Source organism: Myotis lucifugus, unplaced genomic scaffold, assembly GCF_000147115.1.
Source record: "Myotis lucifugus unplaced genomic scaffold, Myoluc2.0 scaffold_10, whole genome shotgun sequence".
Lineage (NCBI taxonomy): Eukaryota > Metazoa > Chordata > Mammalia > Chiroptera > Vespertilionidae > Myotis > Myotis lucifugus.
Genome location: NW_005871058.1, coordinates 1,851,128 through 1,860,312, shown reverse-complemented (window position 1 = coordinate 1,860,312; position 9,185 = coordinate 1,851,128). Strand labels below are relative to the sequence as shown.

The following is a 9,185-nucleotide window of genomic DNA, read 5'->3' as shown; positions in this document are numbered from 1 at the left end:
TTATTAGAACGATTCATCTCTATCCTAGATTGTGTGGCTTCTCTGGGTCTGTATTGGCTGGTGAGGGGATAATAAAGTTGGCGACACCAAAGTTTGTAGAGATGATACAGATTATAAGGGTTTTCCCTCCTGCAGCCCTCTGCCTCGTGGGCAATATTCTGTAATATTTTCTTTGTGGGTGAGGAGGGGGAAATGAAGGTGAGGCAAGAGGAGACTAGGATTTAGAGATGCAAGGAAGAGAGCATTAAGGAGATAGGGCAAATCTGCAGTCATGGGGGAGCAAGGGGGGTGTTTCCCATACAGAAAGAGGCTCCATGCATCAAGCAAACTTTCCCATCTGGTCTTGTGCCCCTGAAGAAACCTGGGCTTGGTGTCTCATGGCTCATCTCAGTCCTAAGTGCCATTGTCTTGCTCCTTAAAAAAAAAAAAGTTTATCGATTTCAGAGAGAGGTAGGGTGAGAGAGATAACATCAATGATGAGAGAGAATCATTGATCGGCTGCCTCCTGCACGCCCCACACTGGGGATCCAGCTGCAACCCGGGAATCAAATCCTGACCTTCTGGTTCATAGGTTGCCACTCAACCACTGAGCCATGTGCCGGGCTGTCTAATTCCTCTTGATTCTGAAGCAGGATAGATCTTCTCAGACCGGTGTTAAAAGCTTTTCTCACTGCAATGGTTTGAGTGTCTGTGCATTTTAAAAATTTTAAATAGGAATTGTTTGAGCCAAACTGAAGACATGCTAGGGAGCAAGATCTCAAATGCCTCCCTCCCTGCAGTGCTGTGTGTGTCCCGGATCTGAAGGTCAGGGACAGATACACATTGGCCAGGCAGCCAGAGGCAGGGTTTGAATCTTTGTAGACGTGTCTGAAATAGTTGTGATTAATATCACCACACTGTGAACTTGAAATGGAAGACTTTCAGAAATGGGAAAATGAGCTGACAAGACGAACCACTCGTGAGATGCTCAAATCACAGACGTGCCAGGAAAGAGATTGTACATTTAACAAGGAAAAGAAGCCTTTAGGAAAAGCAGAATGACTGGAGAAAAAGGCATGAGATTGTTCCGTTGTTGCCAGGAGTCATCAGCCTACACACACACAGCAAACATGTGGATTGTTTGCCCACATGTGCCTGGGGCTTTTGGTTGTCTGAGCTCTGCCTGCAAAAGCAGCTGGAGCTCTGAAATGCCTCTGTGCCTCCTAGAAAACCAAGTCATTGAGGAAAGGGCAAGATGTAGGTAAGAACTAGACATCAGGGCCTGATGGGTGTGCCTGAATGATCAGTTTTGTCCAAAAATGTTCAGCTTTGTCTTCTATGATTCATCTCTGTTGTCAATACCTCTTACTCTTCCTTACCCCAACTCCCTCCATTTCCTCCAACTGCACTGGCTTCCTCCTGTGTCTTAAATGTGCCAGGTCTCCCTGTATCCAGTCGTATTATTCACCATAGCACCTATCACCTTCTAACAAACTAGGTGATTTACTTATTATGTTGGTCACCAGTCTTCCCTCTGGAGTATCTATATATCTGTACTAATAAAAGGGTAATATGCTAATTAGACCGGATGTCTTCTGGACGACCTTCTGGACATCCTTTTTGACAAAGCCAGGCCCGGGTGAAGCCGCCCAGGGGTCTGGGTGCCTGTGGCTATGGCTGGCCTGTGTGAAGCCGCCTCTAGTCCCGGGCGCCTGGGGCCAGCCTGGGCAAAGCCAGTCTGGGTCCTAGGTGCCTGTGGCCAGCCAGAGGGAGGAAAGCCTGGGTCCTGGGTGCCTGCAGCCAGCTGGAGGAGGGAAGCCTGGGTCCCGGGTGCGGAGGCCGAGGCAGAGGCAGTTAGGGGTGATCAGGCCAGCAGGGGAGCAGTTAAGGGCGATCAGGCCAGCAGGCAGAGGTGGTTAAAGGCGATCAGGCAGGCGAGCGGTTTAGGAGCCTGCGATCCCCAGATTATGAAAGGGACTCCCCCCCCCCCCAACGTTTGCTTATACAGGGATGGGGATCGGGCCTAAACTGGCATTCGGACATCCCCCGAGGGGTCCCGGATTGGAGAGGGTGCATGCTGGGCTGAGAGACACCCCCCCCCCCCCGCACGATTTTGTGCACCGGGCCTCTAGTATATATATAAAAGGCTAATATGCTAAGTGTTCGTCTGACAAGTAGCTGTGACGTGCACTGACTATCAGAGGGCAGATGCTCAATACAAGAGCTGCCGTGATGCGCACTGGCCATTTACAGAGAAACGGCACCTGGTGCCCACAAAGCAACACTTAGCTTCCCCGAAGTGGGACACATGCCCCCACCACTACCCTGGAGCGACAGCCTACCAAATCGCAGCCGACGCTGCAGAGACCCCATGGCGCAAAATGTAGCCCACAGCCCAGCTCAGCCAGGAAACGGTGGCTATGGGCACCCGGTAATGACGTCACATAGCAACGCCTGGCTTCTTCTCCCTAGCGACTAGCTTCCTTGCAGTTTCTTCAGCCCAGGAACACGACTTGCTTTATAGCCAGGTGGAAACATTTTACACTTTAACCAAATGTCTATGAAGTGTTTTCCTGTGCCTCATCTCATTTGATCCTCACAGATGTCCTGGAGTAGGTAGATAGGAGACTCGGTAGAATCCTATTTTTTTTTTCATTAGCCAGAAAATGGAGATTTAGAAAGTTGACCCGACTGAAAAGAAGTAAGAAATGGTGGACCTTGAAAATGACTTTAGGTTTCCTCACTGCGCAGAATATAGTCAAACACTGCTGCAGTTAAATATTTTACCCTTTGTTCTCCCTGCTTGATCTACAATAATAATCTGCTTCATGTTGATATTTACTGCTGTGTTGCTGACAATTATCTGAAAGAGAAGTTGGGGTATTTCACTGGGCTGGAAAAAGTTTAGCTAAATCATAAAGCAGGTCTAATTAAGCAAATTTATTCTCTCTATATAAAAGGCTAAGTTGACTTGCGCGTGCGCAATACATATAAAGCTCTCGCTGGTGCCAATCACACGCGTGTGTTTCAATGTCATTGTCTATCGTGAATTTGGTTGACACTTGTATTATAGAGAAAGGGCAAATAGTGATATTAAAATAGTTCTTCTAATTAATTTTCTTTCAATGTGCATGAATTTGTGCATGGGGCCACTAGTAAGATTCATGAAGGCTCTCAATATTAGTTGAATTAATATTTCTCAGACATCCACTATGGATATTGTTATTCTTCCTCTAGGGCAGGGCAGATCGCTTTAGGGGAGGCTTGATCAGGTAGTCATTGGTGGTTGGGATGCAGATAATCCTTGATTGTGGGGTTACATCCTGATAACCTATCTTAAGTTGAAAATATCAACATAAAAAATGTTCAAACCTCTAGAGACTTTTCTTTTTTTAAAACTTTTATCTGAAAAAAATTTTTTTATTGTTTTTCTTGTGTTGTAGAGAATTTTAATAAGAGTTTATTTGAGCCAAACTGACATGTTCGGGGAGCAAAATCTCACTGCTCCTGAGAATAACAGTTTTGCAGGTTCTTTTATGCATTTGAAATTAAGGAGAGAACTTAGGAAGATTACATGGAGGTGGAAGGAAGTAACTCGGAGATTGGACAGTTAACAAGATTATGTGCTTTCTTGAGGGTTGATGCCCCTTCAAGATGCATTGCTTCTGGTATTTCAATGGTGTGTTAACCTACATGTGCAATGGACAGGGCTGGTTTAAAACACTTTATTAAAGGAGTTCTATGCTTGGGGCATGACTGCCCACCATGACCTGATCATTTAGGAATTTATGATCAGATCAGCCTGTGAGATTACTTTCCATAGAATTCCCCTTTTTTTGGTCCAACATATCTTAAGTTGAAAATGCATTTAGTACACCTAATCTGCTGAACACAACAGCTTAGCCTAGCCTACCATAAAAATGCTCAGAATACATACATTAACCTATAGTTGGGCAAAACCATATAAAGTGTTGAATAGCTCATGTAATTTATTGAATACTGTACTGAAAGTGACAAACAATGGTTGCATGGGAACTCTCCATTGACCATTAACACAGCTGAAAGCACACTGGGCCTGGAGAATGTTTGAAGCATTGAACTAAAACAAAGAATGTTGGCAACACTGTATACTGCAGAGTGTTGGTTGTTTACCCTCAAGATCCCGTGCCTGATGGGGAGTTGGGGCCCATCGCTGCTGTCCAGCATCTCCAGAGTACCTACTGAATATAGCTAGCCTGGGGAAAGATAAAAAATTAAAATTTGAAGTTGGGTTCCTGCTGAATGTCTATTGCTTTTGCACCATGGTAAAGTAAAAAAAATACATTTAAAAAATCACAAATAGAACCATCATAAGTCGGGCACTATCTGTATTTAAGATGGTCCTTTCACGTGATAACCAATTGGATGTTCTGATATTTTTTAAAACAATGTTGAACACTTTGAGTAAGACCCATTGCATTTTTAAACAAATATATTTTTATTGATTTAAAAGAGGAAGGGAGAGGGAGAGAGAGATAGCAACATTAATGATGAGAGAGAATAATTGATTGGCTGCCTCCTGCAAGTCCCACACTGGGGATTGAGTTATCAACCGGGTCATGTGTCCTGACTGGGAGTTGAATAGTGACCTCCTGGTTCATAGGTCGATATTCAAACATACCATGTGGGAAAGCCATTGCATTTTAATTAAGAGCCAGAACCCTGGGAGGATCCCTATCCAGTATGACATTCAAACTGAGTTTCCTTATAATATATTGTCTTATTACATTGTTATTCTTCAGCATGTTGGGTAAATGGACAAATAGCTCTTATACATGTAGAAAGATGCTCAATCTCATGAATCAAATAAAATTTCAAATTAAAACGCACTGATACAATTTTTCATCTACTAGATTGGCAGAAACCCAAATGTGTGACACACTCTATTGGTGAGACTTTGGGGAAACAGGCTATCACACTTTGCGGGTGGGAATGTAAATTGATTAAATCTCTAGAGAGGGACGTTGGCATTATTTATCAAAATGACAAAAATAGCATTACTCATAGCATTGCTTTTAATTAAAAAAGGTTGGAAACCATACAAATAACCATGAGTAGAGGACTGGCTAAATAAATATACTTTATTCAAAGAAGATTTCAAAAAAACTCTCTATATAGAATACTCTTTATTTATTTATTTTAAAATATATTTTATTGATTTTTTACAGAGAGGAAGGGAGAGGGATAGAGAGCTAGAAACATCGATGAGAGAGAAACATCCCCTACCGGGGATGTGCCCACAACCAAGGTACATGCCCTTGACCAGAATCGAACCTGGGACCCTTCAGTCTGCAGGCCGACACTCTACCCACTGAGCCAAACCGGTTAGGACTAGAATACTCCTTAAATTAATACATAGATATAGAAAAATCTCTGATACATTATTACATAGAAAAAGTAAGATGCAGAGTAAAATATGCTACCAATTAGTGGAGGTGGTGGGGCTTGAGGGGTAAAGGGCGGGGGTAATACACATTTATATTTGCTTACATAAAGAAACTAATAAAATGGTTTGTCTGTGTATGATGGGCAGAGTAGGTCATGGTCAAGAAGACCTTAGCAGATAAGAAATAAGGTGGAAATAAGACCTTTTTTCTTTTTAAAAAATTAACCTTTTTACTTTGAGATTATTGTTGATTTACATGCAGTTACATAAAGTAATAGAGAAAGATCTCATATATCTTTTACCCACTTTATCTCAAAGGTAACGTCTTGCAAACCTGGAACGCCTTTTTGTATGTAGTTATTTTTTAGCCACATGGATGGGTTTCTGGTCAGAAAATTCAATTAGAAATATGGGATTTAAACAGCTACTAAATTGCAGTAGTATAGTGTGATATTTCTGGATTATGAGGCCATTAATGCAAGGATGTGAAAACCAAGGGCAAACAAAGGTCAACATGGAAAGATTAGTTTAGATTTTTACAAGGTTACACCCACATTCTTGAGCACCATCAAGGTTAATTTGTTATAGTTTCTTATATTTCCTCTGTGACCAAATCCCTCAGGTTATTGTGGTTCACTAGTTACTTATCAACTCCTCTTAGCTTATAAGCTACTCTCTTTACAACTTCTTTGGCTTGTGTCTCATGCTTCCAGAATGTTCTGTGGCCCTTGGTTTTGCCAATTCTGCATCCTGGTTGCATCCTTTTTTAGCCTGCTCTCACTTTTTGTCAAGTGCTGTTTGCTGTACCAAGTGTAGTCTTTGGTCACTCCCATTGTTCTTCCTCATGATCACAAACACTGCTCAGTGATTGGTGGCAGAAAACTGGGTCACCTAAAATTAAGCCACTTAAAGTGGGGGGGAAATGACACAGTAAACAAAGTAAAAGAGGTTGAGCCTCTCACTTAGTTAACAAAATGTAGGTTAAAATCACATTGTACTAATTCTTAAAACGTACAGAATTCATTATAATGAACACTTCTTATAATGAACAAAAAAATGAAAATGCAAAATTCTTAAAATGAACAAAAATCTGAAAATAATTCAGGTGCTGATTTTTAAGGGAGGAGTACATAATTTTCCAATACTGTTTTGTGATTGCATGATACAAAGTCCTTGATTTCACATTTGATTTTTCAAGGGGGATAGGAAGAGGGTCATTTCTGCAGAAATGTTTTAACTTCAGTTTTCCAAATGATAATTCTTAATCTATGTATAAGGATATTGATCTTGTTTATTGTCTGTCTCTCACACAAAAGTTCCATGAGGGTAGAGATATAGGGTCTGTTCACTGCTGTCTCCCCAGCATTTACGACAGTGCTAGACACATAGGGGATGCTTAGTAAATATTGACCGAATCCTAAGATCACTTACAACAGAAGGGCCTACTTTATTTATGCCCATTTTATTAATCTGGTCAGCTTCTCTTCAATTGTTAACTGATTCTGCCAGCATTCACTATTGATTAACTTTGGTTGTGTTTCTATCTCTTCTCTGACCCTATTTCTACTGACTTCATGAAATTCTCGATATTTTACAAGGTTAGCAACTTTGGAATCACTCTATGATAAGCCACTCTCTATTATATCCTCTACTTTGGCTGTGTCTCATGCTTCCAGAATATTCTGAGTCCCTTGACTTTTAAAGTTTTGCCAATTCTGCATCTTGGTTGCTTTTGAGTAGCCTAGTCTCACTTTTTGTCAAGTGCTGTTTGCTGGATTGAGTGTGGTCTTTGGTCACTCCCATTGTTCCTCCTCATGACCACAAACCCTGCTCAGTGATTGGTGGCAGAAAACTGGATCACCTAGTAAATATTCACCATGTTGAATATTTACAACATTTGGTAATCATACTGAGAGGGAATACAGTGTGTTGGATAAAGGAGCAACTTTAGAGCAGACAGCTTTGGTTAGAATACAAGTCTACCATGTGCCCCAGCTATGGGACTTTGGACAAGTTACTTCTTTCTGCTTCCCTGTGGTTTTTAAGACTAGCACCTCCCTCATGCGTTAACACATGAACCCACTTAGAACTCATTAACACCCTGGTCCAAGGACATCATAAATTCTCTGTAAGCAATTGCTTAGCATTATCAAGGGACAAGTCCACATTGGTCTGGATAGATGCTAGTGTTAAGTAGGACAGGATATTTGGTTGAGGGCTAAGTTTTATAAGTGATTGGTGTATTTGTGCACATAACAGAAACTTTCTTAACCAAATTCAACTTAATGAATTTGCTGGTTTAACTGATAACCTCATTCTCTGAAAAATACACGGACTAAAGCCAGTGAACCCTGAAAACCGTGCCCAGTGATGGCCACTCTGAGCTGCTTGTTTGCTTCTTGAACCTGTTTCTTTGTACCCTTATCAAACGCCAGTTGTGTTTGTTCCCAAAGAGTTTATGCCAGTTGTATTTTTTTATTGTAATGGTGTGCTTTAACTCAATATAAATAAATTGTTGGTCTGTCAATGCAAAAAGAGAATCGTAGTTTCTAAGAAAACTCGGTTGAGTGTTTTGGAAAGATTCAAAAGAGACTGCAGTTTGTTCACTAGTGTTTCTGACAAATGTAAGGATTTATAAAAACTGGAAAAAAACAACGCTAAACCCGCCTGGTGTTGCCCAGTGGTTGAGTGTTGACTTATGAACCAGGCGGTCAGGAGGTCACAGTTAATTCTGGGTCAGGGCTCATGCTCATGGATTTCGGGCTCAAGATCCACAGTTAGTGGGTGGGCAGGAGGCAGCTGAGCAATGATTCTCTCTCATCATTGATGTTTCTCTCTCTCTCCCTCTCCCTTTCTCTCAAAAATCAATAAAAAACATATAAAAAAACACAAAAAGGATTCTGCACTCAAATTGCTTCAAAAGTGTCTTAAGATTTTTCTTAACTTTAAAGAAACCCAAACAAAATGAGATGATTGAGAGTAGGTGTGGTGTATATATCAGAAACACATACATTGGATTTATACTCATGTAACAGTCTTGGCCTACATCAACAAGTAGGCAAATGAATGTATAATTCTATGTTTGTGGTGGGTATGTATCCATATATTTTTTGATGACTTCCTGCTTAAACTGACTTTTTGATTACTAACTACAATGAATTTCAGTCAACAGTGACCTTTGCTTTCCTGTTCAACCATAACAATGGGGTCCGGATAATAAATACCCAGAGAATGAGTTTTGTGTACAGAGAGCCACATATTCTGACGTGATGTTAATGCCATACAGTGCAGTGATGATTATCCCCTAGTGTTTCTAAGCCATAATGTCATGAGGACGAAAAGGCAGGCATGCCATTTAAAACATTTAGCTAAGAAAAGTATGATTCTTTTAAATGATAATTTATAGTTTACTAGAGGCTGGGTGCACAAAATTCATGCACGGGGAGCGGGGGGGAATTCCCCTCAGCCCAGCCTGCACCCTCTCCAATCTGGGACCCCTCGGGGGATGTCCGACTGCTGGTTTAGGCCCGATCCCGGGGATTGGGCCTAAACCGGCAGTCGGATATACCTCTCACAATCCAGGACCGCTGGCTCCTAACTGCTCATCTGCCTGCCTGCCTAATCACCCCTAACTGCGCCCCCCTCCGCCAGCCTGATCACCCCTAACCACCTCTGCCTGCCGGCCTGATTGCCCCTAACTGCCCTCCCTGCTGGCCTGGTTGCCCCCAAATACCCCCCTGCCAGCCTGGAAACCCCCAACTTCACCCCCTGCCAGCCTGGT

At 41.9% G+C, this 9,185-nt stretch overlaps 1 protein-coding gene across 1 annotated transcript in view; it reads left to right on the top strand.

The window, feature by feature from the left end:
- The window catches only part of DRAM1 (DNA damage regulated autophagy modulator 1), a 38,950-nt gene that overhangs the window by 1,560 nt on the left and 28,205 nt on the right, over positions 1 to 9,185 (top strand). The gene's annotated exons all lie outside the window — the stretch shown is intronic.